A 12,846-nucleotide genomic window follows, 5' to 3' on the forward strand; every position below is an offset into this window, starting at 1 on the left:
TATCATGTTATTAAATGATTATATGCATGTTTATGTGAATTATATTATAATATGATAATAAATGCATACATATTGGTTTATTTTTAATTATAAGGGCATTTTGGTAATTGGCCAGTTGAGGGCGAAATTGTGTATTTTCGAGCATGTGGGTGAGTTATGAATGGTACCACATTATATGTGGATTTGTTCAAGCCTTTCAGCATGAGACGATCATGAAATGCAAGTGTTCGATCTGGCCATAACAGGAATTGGAGGGTTATGATTAACAAAATAGGTGTGAAAGGACGATTTTGCCCTTGGTGGCTGTTAAGGTTTTATTTTAGACTTGAGGGCATTTAGGTCTTTTCACCCTTAAGGATTTATATCAGCCATTAAGGCTGTAGAAGTTTACCAAAAACAAAGTCTCACTTCCCTTCTCTCCCGATGGTTTTTCTTCCCCATTTCTCCTTGGATTTTCAAGCTCTTTTTGAGGAACCAAGCCAAGGAATCAAGCTGTGATAAGCTAGGGTTATGCTCTACCATTGAAGAGGGTGTGTTGCTGAGATTGAGGTGAGTTTTTGGAAATTAAAACTCTTGTTCTTGCTCTGTTTTCCTAGTTGAGTTTCAATTGGTTTTTGAGTTGGAAAGTTAGGAATTGATTGGAGTTTTGGCTAGGGCTCTTGGGGTTGTGGTGCCTAGGACATGTGGGGTTGGTTTTTGGGTTCATTTGGTACTTAACTTGATGTTTGGAAGCTTTTGGTTTGGGTTAGGAATGGTGAAATCGAAGGGAGAAATTGATGGGCATTTTTAGGATGGAGGTAGCGCTACAGCGCCCACTAGGGAGCACTACAGCGCTAACTGATGTGGCTCTGGGGCGGTTTTGGTTATGTGTAGAGTGATGGGGCGCTAGGGGGGTAGCGCTACCTTGTTTCTTCAGAACCCCGTTTTGAGTGTTTTTAAGGGTTTTTGGCTCGGGGTTTCAATCCTTAAGGCCCGAGATCGAATCTACTCACCATGTGGGTACGTTTCAGGGTCTCGAGAGTGGGGTTTGGGTCAAGACCCTATTTTTGTTGATTTTGATTAATGGAGGTTATATTTGGTTATGACTAGGTGACCGCTAAAGGATTAAAAGGTCGATCATTCTCAATTGTCGTTCTTGTTCTAATTCTCGCTCAAACCAGAGGTAAGAAAACTGCACCCTGTGTATATGTGACATGCATGGTTAATCTTGATGCATGTTGGATGTTTAAATGTGATGCATGTGTTACACGAGAAACATGTGATTAGGGCATGCTATGAATATTGAATATGAGATTGGTCAGAGCTTGAGCCTCTGTGTTTATGCATGATCCTAATTGTGCTAGTAATTGTTAAGTAAGCATGCTGAATGCACTGTATTCGGATATTTGACATATGATATATGTTTGGTAGCATTGCTTACTAGTGTATAGCACTGATTAGTCAGGGTCGGCACTAGTCACGTATTACGGACCTAAGAGCTGAGAACGACATAAGCATCATGAACGCAGGACCGATATAAGATTAGATCTAATCGATATCAGTGTTGAATGACTCTGGGAGCATTGATGCTGGACCGACCCCAAGGTCGATGAAAATTATAAGCGCTTGACTAGTCTAGGCTAGTTACTCAGAGCCAGGGCCAAAGGCCTAGGTGACTGTTTGTCACATGGCTAGGGAGCAGAATCCCACGGTTGTGACTCTATGGTCATGCGATAGGTTATCTTGGTGACTAGTTCATCAAACACCTATCTTCTTTAAGCTAGTGAAATGATCACTTATCTATTAAGCCCCAGTGACCCTATCGTCACATGGCTATTGGGAACGAAACCCACCTTAGTGACTATTACAACTGTCACTCTTCTATTTGGGGCTAAAAGCCCTGGATGATTTTGATGATCATCGGTTGATGTATTATACTCAACACTACGTGAACTCATTTTCCTGCTTAAATAAGGATTCATTTGCTAGGCATGTGCCTTATGATTTGATGACATATTATAACTGTTCATGAGCATATTGAGTTTTCATGCTGGGTTTCGGCTCACGGGTGCTATATGGTACAGGTAAAGGCAAAAGAAAGTTGGACCATCTTTGAGTTGGAGAGCTTAGGTGGTGATGTGTACATATGCGGCTGCTCGACCACCACGGCCGAGGGTTGAAAGAGGAACTAGGGTTAAACCCTGTTTTGCCGCTTAGATCGGCTGGTTGTAAATATTTTCTTGTAGTAGTCCTTTAAATTATAGTTTTAGGATCCCAATGTATATAATAAACGTTCTAATGAAACGTTACATCTTAACCAAATTTTTTAATCCCTAAACCGCTAATCATACTTAGTTACACGATTTTGGCCAAATGACTCGATTAGCGAGTTTAGCACTGTTTATAAGGCACACCGTAACGGTCCCTGGAGTTTAGGGCGTTACAGTCTCTGTGTTTGTGCATGATCATAATTATGCTAGCAACTGTTAAGTAAACATGCTGAATGCCCTGCATTTGAATATTTGACATATAATATATGTCTGGTAGCATTGCTTACTTGTGCGTGGCACTGACTAAATAGTCAGAATTGGCAATAGTGTCAGTATTAACTGTGAAGTTGTGACCTACTTGTCAAGTTCGGCAGTAATACTGAACACTGGTCACATGGTATTGACTAAAAAGTCAAAAACTGTAACGCCCTGGATAACCAAGACCGTTACACTGTGTGTTTAAAATAGTGCAAGACCTGCTAATCAAGTCATTTAAACAAAATGTGAATTCAACGTCTTTAATGGATTAGGAATAAAAGATTTTGGTCACAAATAGGCTATTTTAATTAAAAATGACAGTTTAATACATGGAAACTCAAAACAGGGTTTAGATGACTTAGTTACAGCAAACTCTAAAAGTTACAAATAATTCAAGCCACTCTAATCGCAAAATATACATTTTAGGTTTCCGTCCCTGTACAATCCCTCGACCATGGCGGCCGAGTAGCTAACAATGTACACCTCGCCCCCAGAGCTCTCCAACTCATGGTTGACTTAGCCTACCCTTGCCTTTACCTGCACCACGTAGCACCCGTGAGCCGAGGCCCAGCAAGAAATCATGATATCATAGCAAGATCAACATCATTAATCAAATATTCCACAATGCACAACCAGGAATTCAGCAATTCAAAGCATTTATCCAATCAGTGATAGCACTCAGCAGATAAACAGTTTATCACATCCAAACGGTCAACCAATCATATCCATAACACAATATTCACGTTCATAATCAACAATTTATCACATCCATCAAATAATATTCAGGGTCGGCGCCCTTAGGTCGCACCCTCTATTTAATACACTGTCTTCGGCTCACTTGGGTCGCCCCCAGTGTAATACTCACTGACTCCAGCCAGCTTAACCGAGCTCAGTGATAAATAAGCTGCCTCAGCTACCAGTGGCCGAGCCGCGCCCTGTGCGCAAATATTGATTCTGACACCCTTAGGCAGGTTATCGCATGTCCCATGGCATAATACCACCTCATGACATGATATACAAATATAGGGAGCTCTTAGTCCCATCATGTTCACATGGTTAATCATATTCATATAACAAAGCACACAAACATAGGGAACACTTAGTCCCAACCTAACCACATAATCAGGTGCAGCTTTCTTACCTTTCGATTCGCTAGCTTTGATCACTTGACTCCTTGAGCGCGATCCCTCTCGAGCCCTAGCGCTCACCTAAACACAATCATAGGTCAAAGTCATCACCAAACCTCAAGTCCAAAACCTAGCCTCGGTGTAATATCCAACATTTTCATAATACATTTATTTATTATAAATCAAAGTTTTAATACATAAAATGTACAACTTTACAAATTTAAGAAATAGTAATGGAAAAATAGTGTTTAAAATATGATTTTATGTTTTTAATGAGATTAAAGAAAGAGAAACTTGAGTAGTCAAGTATTGGACCCAAATGTCATATAATTTTAATTGGGGATTTTTATAAAATTAAGAAAGTTTGGCTAAAGGGCTTATTTGAAAAGAATTTTAGTATTTTGGGTCCAAGTGTAATTTTTAAAAATAAATAAATAAATAAATAAATAAAATAAAATAAAATAAAAGGCTTCAGCCTTTCATTTTACCCGAGCCCCTCTCTCTCTCTCCTCAGAAAACCCTCTCTCTCTCTCTCTCTCTCTCTCTCTCTCTCTCTCTCTCTCTCTCTCTCCTCTACGTATCACTGTTGCCGACGACGCAGGAGTACTTTCCGGCCACCATTTTTAGCCACGCGCCGGACCGTTGGATTCAGAGGCCTCCGAACTATCGACCCACGCGGGAATCTAGAGCTCACTCGCCGATTAAACGCCTCAACCACTCGATTTAAGTTCGGCCACCCCGCGACTTTAAAGTTGCGATTCGGCCACCTCGGGCATCCGTTTGCCGATCCGTCACCACCATCGTGTTCCTCGTGTTGTGGGCTTCAAAACCCAATAACTTGTTCCTACATCTACCATAGTTGGGTGGTGGGCCCACCACGAGCCACCGCGATCCACCGTAGATCGACGGTCGAAACTTAGTGTTCGAGGTTCCGAAGTACGTTTTGAGTCTCAGAAAATCATCGTTTGACTTATTGTGGAACCCGATCATTTTGGTATAATTTCTTTAACCTATATATTGTGATTTAATTGTGATTGATTAGAGTAATTGTTATTATGTGTATTTATAGTATATAATTATATATTATTGATATATGGAATATTTTCTGTAATTTACTGGCTGTCTGGGATTATATATATTTTTGATACAGGTTTTGATTTTGGAATTGTCCACTTTATAGCCGTTGTGCTGTCTAATTTTCTAGAAAATATTAGATATTAAATAAAGTATAAAAATACATATTTAATTGATTTTATATTAATATGGAAATTATTATGATTAAGTAATTTTAATTATTATTGTTATTATTTTGTTAAGTAAATCAAGAATACAGATTCATATATATATATATATATATATGAAAAGTATGATTTATAGTAAACCTATTATCTAACCATTATTATTGTATATTAATATTTGAATATTAAAATAATATCAAATATTAGTTTCTTACAGTTATTGATATTTGTAAGACCAGTGAAGTTTGGAGAAAGTATATTTATTATATCACTGGAATTGATATTATGACTAATTAATAATAATATAAATATTTATATTTATATTATTATCATTATATTGATTATTACAACTTTATGTTAAAAATATGATTTCTTTTATAAAATGACTATTTGAATATATACATCCATATACGTATTGCTATTGAAGTATTTTGTTATTAATATCGAAATAAGTTTAATTATAGACGATAATTATTATTTTTGTTGGGATTATTATTATTATTATCATAAGGGTACATTATCTTATGAGCAAGGTTTAAAGCATGGTTTTATATGAAGAGTTATTTGCATTACGTTGATAATAATTTATTATTATCATTTATATAGTTTCTGGTATTATTAATATACACTATCAATAGTGTATATTTATGATTTTGATAGAATTTAATAAATGATGTGCCTTGAATAGGATTTGTATGGATTTGATTGATTGACTCTTGGTGAGGAATTTTAAAATAAGCTAAGGACCTAAGGTAAGTAAATCTCACCTTTTGTGCTTAAGTGTAAGATGCATGACTACATTGATTGTGTACATCTGATGAGTTAAGTATGGTATGATGATGATGCATATGATAAGTATGTGAAGAATGGTTATATGAACACCATAAGGGTGTTGTGTGATATGTAATTGATGAATTCTGTGATATGTGAAAGATGTCTTACTTGGTTAAGAATGATATGAATTATGTGCAAGTATGTGTTCTTATGTTGATGGATATGTGGATTACTCTATGTTCATGATTTGTTATATGTTATGATATATGAAGCGTTTAAGTTTTTAGGCTGGAAACCTTAGACCTGAGCCATAGCTCTACGTTAAGGTATAACAACGCCACCAACCCAAAGCTTCATGTATTATGACTAAAGATGTTTTGAGTTATATGAGATGTGATACAATGCCTTGATTGAATACCATCAACATGAATCATGAACATGAACATTGGCATTTCAGCATCAGCATGTATGCATGGCATGTACAGTTATGTGATACATTATTATGTGATATAAGACCATGCATATGAATATGAAAAAAGTTATGAAATGCCTTGAAAAGTTTTATGTAAAGTTAAACATTTTAATGACACAAGGCTTAAGCAAAGTGATAATAAGATGTTAAAAAGGGTGCCACTGTTTCGATGAAGCAATCAAGTAAGTTCAGTAAAGAAGACGGAAGTCTATAAGACTTATAGTGGCTGCCCACTAGTGTGGGCTAGGTCAGAGTTGACCATTCAGATATGTTTGCCATGTTTCCGTCTTTCTCCTCCATATGTGTAATAAGTATGGCAGCTATGGCAACGATGAAATGAGTGTTATGATGAGCCTAGCTGAGATGATGGCTAGCCGGAGGAGAACCCATGGGATTCTATATGATATGTGTAACAAGCCCTGCAGGCATTGGCTGAATCAAACAGTGTGCACAAGTGATATTGGGCCCATAAAAATGTGAAACTAAAAGAAAGAGCATAAAAGTAAAGTTTGAAAGTGCATGAGCAATAAATGAAATTCATAAGTATATAAGTCAGCATATTAGTATATGTGCACTACAAACTCACGACATTCATGTGTATGTGTATGCATGAGATTTGCTTACTGAGCGTTAGCTCATTATGTTATTTTCCAACATTTTTCCAGGTGTGGCTTTAGCTGTTGAGCAACTTGTGGAGCACGGACTCAGTAGCAATGCAATAATGGTTTAGAGTTTTCATATGGCTGCCTTAAATTTAAAGTATTCATGCGTGTAATAATTTCTACTAATAAGTTTATATAAAAGTTTTAAATTTTTCTGTATTTCTTCGTATCATTTTATTTAATTCTTTTGGTCAAGTGCCTTACATACTCGTAAACCCTAGAATTACGAGTATGTGGCAGACGTACCCTACCTTAGGGACGTTACAAATGGTATCAGAGCTTTGAGTTTGTAGATGTCGTGTACTCATTATGTTATTAGATTTTGGGATCTGAAATGCTACTGAGTTCCGCCACAAGACAAGCCACACGTTAATGGTTAGTATAATTTATCCATATTTTAGTTAATGTATGTTAATGATGTTGTATAATTGTATTAGAAACTCATTGTGTGTTTGAGTTTCCATGATATAAGTATGAGTTTGGATTAAATGAATATTCTCATGCACGGTAGAGAAATTGAAGTTTGTTATTTATCTGAATGCATGCCTTTATTATTGATGTGATAAATAATTGATGATTTATCGATGTCGATGTTTGGATTGTTAATTGATATTCTCAAGCTTTGAAAGTGATCTATCAGTTCAGTTAGTGTGTTAAGGGTTAATATGTCAGGTTAGTGTTTTGGAGAGCAAAGTTTTAGGTTGTTGCTGAGAGCACACACGATAAGAGACTTTAGTGAAACAGTAGTAATATATAGATAAAAAAAAAAAAAAAAAAATACATAATCTATTAAGGATTGGGGTTTTGGACACGTTCTACCTCGTCAATCAACTTTTGTTGTTCAACTCTAAGGGTCTCCCCAGTAGTTTGCAGTGTCTGAAATTTTTCCTTCATATCGACTGAGTAGTTAGCAAGAAGTGTAGTTAAAGTCCCATTCTCCTTAACCAACTTCTCCTTCTCTCGAGTCAATGCCTTGTTGGCATTTCTAATGGTTATCATCTCTTGTTTTTGTGTTTCTATATACCTTTTCAAGTGGTCAACCTCTTGTTCTCTTGCAAGAACCCGTTGGCCTAGGTTTGAGACCGATGCTGCCGCCTGAGTGGTAAGAACTAAGGAATCTTTTACAGCTTGTAGGTCTGACCTATGGGATAAAATTATTTGGTCTTTAGGGGTGAGTATGCTTTGACCTATACTAATGGCCACCTTTTTATCGAGCATAGCTGAATCCTCCACTGTGACAAGGCCAGTATCAGAATAAAATTTGGGAAGCCAAACTCTGGGAAATTGAGTATTTCGTTCTGGGATGTGTACTGTAGGATACACCATTAGCTGTGGTAGGGGTGCAGAAATTTGTGGTGAAGATTCGATAGTGGGAAGATTTGGCTCAGGTAAAGCTAAAGTTAGGTCTAAGTTCAGCTGAGATGATGAGGATGCCATGGGTTGCTTAGCTTGAGTAATGGACGGAAGTAATAATGATTTGGTTTTCAAAAGCTTGAGATTGATTGTGTTTTAGTGTGTATGTGATGAATTTTATTTATAGAAAAATTTGTTGAACTGTTGGGTCATTGGATCCTTGAATTTGTTTGTTTTCAAGATAGATATCACAGATTTTATCTTGTTCAATGTGTTACGCTATCCTCTCTGATGATGAAAGTCAAACTTATTAGATGTTGTCGACATGGAAATCACTTCTATTGATTTTGCGATCCTGATTTGAACATGGAAACAATTTGTAAATTGTTGAATGAATCGAGGTGATAAATGTTATTTACTGAATTACTCTGTAGTGTGAATTACTTTCGGCGATTAAATTATAGTATATTAGCTGTTTTATCCCGAAAGTAAGATAATGTATTACTTGTGTGAAGTGATGACTGAGTATTATTGGTATAGGTGTTGAAATGAGACATGTCTAACTTATTAGACATGTGAGAATTATTCGTTTTCGTAGATGAAGTGGTGGATTGGTCAGTCAAGACTTATCCCATGTTTTATTCAATGAAGGGATACTAAGCTAAGTGTGTGAATTTCCGAGTGGCCACGGTTATTTGCATTCTAGCATAGTATCAATATGCCCTTTATTATTTTATACATTTGGAAACAATTTTGATTTTTAAATGTTTTCTTAGAGAAAGAATGAGAGTCAGGCTTTTCTGAACTGGTACCTAATGAATGGCCTATCTCACTATTTCTCATTCAGGGCAAGAAGTCGGTTTTGACAACGAAAGGGTTTCACAGAGACTTGGTTTTAAAGAATAATCTTCATCGGCTATATAATTGTTTTCTAGTTATCCAATTTTTTTTTTATGCCGAAAAACTTTCTATTGAACAAACTTGTTGCTCAATTTAGCATCTATTATCAAGGTATAACCAGTCAATTGCATCTGCTTAAAAAAAAAAAAAAAAAAAAAAAAAAATTTGACTGTAAGACATGAAGATCAAGGATGTTTTCATGATGATGGTCATTTTCTCTTCTTACGTTATGTGGTTTGTGTTCAAAAGTATGGATGATGAGGATTCGTTTGTATTTTCGTATACATTCATTGTAATTTATACTATTGTTATAGCTTATTTCCTTTCTATCTATATTGTAGTCCTCATGTGAGGTGTTTACACATCCTCGCCTTTTTATATATGATAAGGATTACAAGAAATCAGGAATAAGTTTTGTTTTCGGGGTGAAAGTAAGTGTTGTGTATAAAATCTTATGCTGTGAAATGTTGTTCTGTTTATTTGTAATGGTAGTTCTTGTCTCCGATTATCAAATTTTAGTTTGAAATTTCGAGGACGAAATTATTTTAACGGGGGAAGGATTGTAATATCCAACATTTTCATAATACATTTATTTATTATAAATCAAAGTTTTAATACATAAAATGTACAACTTTACAAATTTAAGAAATAGTAATGGAAAAATAGTGTTTAAAATATGATTTTATGTTTTTAATGAGATTAAAGAAAGAGAAACTTGAGTAGTCAAGTATTGGACCCAAATGTCATATAATTTTAATTGGGGATTTTTATAAAATTAAGAAAGTTTGGCTAAAGGGCTTATTTGAAAAGAATTTTAGTATTTTGGGTCCAAGTGTAATTTTTAAAAATAAATAAATAAATAAATAAATAAAATAAAATAAAATAAAAGGCTTCAGCCTTTCATTTTACCCGAGCCCCTCTCTCTCTCTCCTCAGAAAACCCCTCTCTCTCTCTCTCTCTCTCTCTCTCTCTCTCTCTCTCTCTCTCTCTCTCTCCTCTACGTATCACTGTTGCCGACGACGCAGGAGTACTTTCCGGCCACCATTTTTAGCCACGCGCCGGACCGTTGGATTCAGAGGCCTCCGAACTATCGACCCACGCGGGAATCTAGAGCTCACTCGCCGATTAAACGCCTCAACCACTCGATTTAAGTTCGGCCACCCCGCGACTTTAAAGTTGCGATTCGGCCACCTCGGGCATCCGTTTGCCGATCCGTCACCACCATCGTGTTCCTCGTGTTGTGGGCTTCAAAACCCAATAACTTGTTCCTACATCTACCATAGTTGGGTGGTGGGCCCACCACGAGCCACCGCGATCCACCGTAGATCGACGGTCGAAACTTAGTGTTCGAGGTTCCGAAGTACGTTTTGAGTCTCAGAAAATCATCGTTTGACTTATTGTGGAACCCGATCATTTTGGTATAATTTCTTTAACCTATATATTGTGATTTAATTGTGATTGATTAGAGTAATTGTTATTATGTGTATTTATAGTATATAATTATATATTATTGATATATGGAATATTTTCTGTAATTTACTGGCTGTCTGGGATTATATATATTTTTGATACAGGTTTTGATTTTGGAATTGTCCACTTTATAGCCGTTGTGCTGTCTAATTTTCTAGAAAATATTAGATATTAAATAAAGTATAAAAATACATATTTAATTGATTTTATATTAATATGGAAATTATTATGATTAAGTAATTTTAATTATTATTGTTATTATTTTGTTAAGTAAATCAAGAATACAGATTCATATATATATATATATATATATGAAAAGTATGATTTATAGTAAACCTATTATCTAACCATTATTATTGTATATTAATATTTGAATATTAAAATAATATCAAATATTAGTTTCTTACAGTTATTGATATTTGTAAGACCAGTGAAGTTTGGAGAAAGTATATTTATTATATCACTGGAATTGATATTATGACTAATTAATAATAATATAAATATTTATATTTATATTATTATCATTATATTGATTATTACAACTTTATGTTAAAAATATGATTTCTTTTATAAAATGACTATTTGAATATATACATCCATATACGTATTGCTATTGAAGTATTTTGTTATTAATATCGAAATAAGTTTAATTATAGACGATAATTATTATTTTTGTTGGGATTATTATTATTATTATCATAAGGGTACATTATCTTATGAGCAAGGTTTAAAGCATGGTTTTATATGAAGAGTTATTTGCATTACGTTGATAATAATTTATTATTATCATTTATATAGTTTCTGGTATTATTAATATACACTATCAATAGTGTATATTTATGATTTTGATAGAATTTAATAAATGATGTGCCTTGAATAGGATTTGTATGGATTTGATTGATTGACTCTTGGTGAGGAATTTTAAAATAAGCTAAGGACCTAAGGTAAGTAAATCTCACCTTTTGTGCTTAAGTGTAAGATGCATGACTACATTGATTGTGTACATCTGATGAGTTAAGTATGGTATGATGATGATGCATATGATAAGTATGTGAAGAATGGTTATATGAACACCATAAGGGTGTTGTGTGATATGTAATTGATGAATTCTGTGATATGTGAAAGATGTCTTACTTGGTTAAGAATGATATGAATTATGTGCAAGTATGTGTTCTTATGTTGATGGATATGTGGATTACTCTATGTTCATGATTTGTTATATGTTATGATATATGAAGCGTTTAAGTTTTTAGGCTGGAAACCTTAGACCTGAGCCATAGCTCTACGTTAAGGTATAACAACGCCACCAACCCAAAGCTTCATGTATTATGACTAAAGATGTTTTGAGTTATATGAGATGTGATACAATGCCTTGATTGAATACCATCAACATGAATCATGAACATGAACATTGGCATTTCAGCATCAGCATGTATGCATGGCATGTACAGTTATGTGATACATTATTATGTGATATAAGACCATGCATATGAATATGAAAAAAGTTATGAAATGCCTTGAAAAGTTTTATGTAAAGTTAAACATTTTAATGACACAAGGCTTAAGCAAAGTGATAATAAGATGTTAAAAAGGGTGCCACTGTTTCGATGAAGCAATCAAGTAAGTTCAGTAAAGAAGACGGAAGTCTATAAGACTTATAGTGGCTGCCCACTAGTGTGGGCTAGGTCAGAGTTGACCATTCAGATATGTTTGCCATGTTTCCGTCTTTCTCCTCCATATGTGTAATAAGTATGGCAGCTATGGCAACGATGAAATGAGTGTTATGATGAGCCTAGCTGAGATGATGGCTAGCCGGAGGAGAACCCATGGGATTCTATATGATATGTGTAACAAGCCCTGCAGGCATTGGCTGAATCAAACAGTGTGCACAAGTGATATTGGGCCCATAAAAATGTGAAACTAAAAGAAAGAGCATAAAAGTAAAGTTTGAAAGTGCATGAGCAATAAATGAAATTCATAAGTATATAAGTCAGCATATTAGTATATGTGCACTACAAACTCACGACATTCATGTGTATGTGTATGCATGAGATTTGCTTACTGAGCGTTAGCTCATTATGTTATTTTCCAACATTTTTCCAGGTGTGGCTTTAGCTGTTGAGCAACTTGTGGAGCACGGACTCAGTAGCAATGCAATAATGGTTTAGAGTTTTCATATGGCTGCCTTAAATTTAAAGTATTCATGCGTGTAATAATTTCTACTAATAAGTTTATATAAAAGTTTTAAATTTTTCTGTATTTCTTCGTATCATTTTATTTAATTCTTTTGGTCAAGTGCCTTACATACTCGTAAACCCTAGAATTACGAGTATGTGGCAGACG

The 12,846-nt window shown here is 35.0% G+C and overlaps 1 long non-coding RNA gene across 1 annotated transcript; it reads left to right on the top strand.

The window, feature by feature from the left end:
* The first annotated feature begins 5,878 nt into the window (after nucleotides 1-5,878).
* LOC133801255 (uncharacterized) lies at nucleotides 5,879-12,551 on the top strand. Its single transcript, XR_009876796.1, has 2 exons — nucleotides 5,879-6,715; nucleotides 11,448-12,551. It is a non-coding gene; the product is annotated as an uncharacterized LOC133801255 (long non-coding RNA).
* Nucleotides 12,552-12,846: the final 295 nt, after the last annotated feature.

Source organism: Humulus lupulus, chromosome 9, assembly GCF_963169125.1.
Source record: "Humulus lupulus chromosome 9, drHumLupu1.1, whole genome shotgun sequence".
Lineage (NCBI taxonomy): Eukaryota > Viridiplantae > Streptophyta > Magnoliopsida > Rosales > Cannabaceae > Humulus > Humulus lupulus.